Consider the following 1,841-nt stretch of genomic DNA (forward strand, 5'->3'; position numbering starts at 1 on the left):
TTAACAAAAAAAGGATAATACAAAACTTGGCAGACAAGAAACACAAATGACCAGGAAGCATACAAAGGTATTTAAATTTGTAAGTAATCAGAAAAATCCCAGGTCAGAAGGGACCCATTTTGTTCACCCATCAGATCAGCCACGAAACAGAGAATGCCTGGGGTGGGAGGGAGGGAGGACACGAGTGCTGTTGTTGTACCCAGATTTTAATATCGCCCCCAAAAACCAGAGACCGCCAGGGAGACCGAATCACGCATGCAAAAGCAAAGGGCTTTATTATGAATTTAGGTCCGGCCAGCCTAAACTCGGGCTCACAGACTTCAACAACACACTGGATCTACGTGGAGCGAGCCCCGAGCATGGGGGCGTGGGGGCTTTTATGAGTTTGGGAAGGGGGAGTTACAGGAAATGGGGACACAGGTATATTGACAGCAGGTTTAACCATTCATTGATACTTTTGGTGGGGGCCAATCACAACACCTAGAGTATTGCCCAATCACAGAGTGGGCCCAGGACCCTCACGCAGGGCATGACTAGCCTTAGCCTCCATCTTTAGGCCTGCCCTTGCAAATGTTAAAGGCGTTAGCTGGCCTTTCCTGATTGGGCGTTCCAAGGGTGGTCTGAGAAGCTGACACTTAGGCCTCCAAGGTCAGAGTCAGTTTGATTCAGACCTGTCCTTACACTGTCACAGTCTACGGATTGGCGGGTGAGTTGGCACGACGTTTCCGATGGCAATTACATTGTGTATCTACATAGTCTTCATCCCAATGATTCCATTTCTAGAGATCTGCTCTACAGAAATACCTACCCATGTACACGAAGATGCAGGTATGAGGTGGTCCATGCAGCAATGCATGTGACAAGAAAATTAGACACAGTTTAAAGATCCATCAAGACAGGAATTACTAAATTGTAATAGACTCATACTAAGGAATATTATGCAGCAGCTTGCATGAATGGGGTAACCCTCTATATACTGGAAGAAAACAAATCTAAGACATTCTATGAAGCAAAGGAATCGAGTTGTAGGATGTTACCATATATGGAAAAAAAAAGATAAGAAAATCACACAACACACCTATTTTGCTGCAAGTCTGTATACAGACAAATGCATGGGAAAAGGCCTGGAAGGATAGGATCTAAATCCAGAGTAGTGGCCACCTCAGCACTGGGGGGTTAGAACACGAGGTAGGGGTTCACTATACCAGATATTTCATTAAAATTTTTTAATATTTATTTATTTGAGAGAGAGAGAGAATTAGCAGGGGAGGGGCAGAGGGAGAGGGAGAGAGAATCCCCAACAGGCTCCAGGCTCTAAGCTGTCAACACAGAGCCTGATGCTGGGCTTGAAGCCATGAACTGTAGGATCATGACCTGAGCCGAAGTTGGACACTTAACCAACTGAGTCACCCAGGCCCCCCTGTTATTTCATTTTCATATATTGAGACTATAATCATGTATTCCTTGTATAACAGAAAATAAATTTAAATTGACTCTAATTTTAAAGAGTGCCTGCCAAATTTAATTTTTAAAGTCAACATAGAATTGCAATCAGCAGAGGGCTGATTTGGGATATGGAAAAGGGAAACACCTTTCCTCAGACCTACTGACTTCAGAGTTCTGGACCAAGAAGTGCTGGGAGCCATTTCTGAAGTAAGGCGGGTTTGCAAGGCCTGCCACCATCAGATGGCGACCCGCTCTGACGACTGGCGTCTGCACCCGCTCAACTCCCACTCAATTTCTGCTTGAGCACAGACCCCCACGGCGCCTGACTCACTGATGTCCACAGTGACGTGCCTTCTTATGCTAAAAAGATATGTGAATTGTACCTCGTGAAAAAA

This window comes from Suricata suricatta, chromosome 17 (assembly GCF_006229205.1).
Source record: "Suricata suricatta isolate VVHF042 chromosome 17, meerkat_22Aug2017_6uvM2_HiC, whole genome shotgun sequence".
Classification (NCBI taxonomy): domain Eukaryota; kingdom Metazoa; phylum Chordata; class Mammalia; order Carnivora; family Herpestidae; genus Suricata; species Suricata suricatta.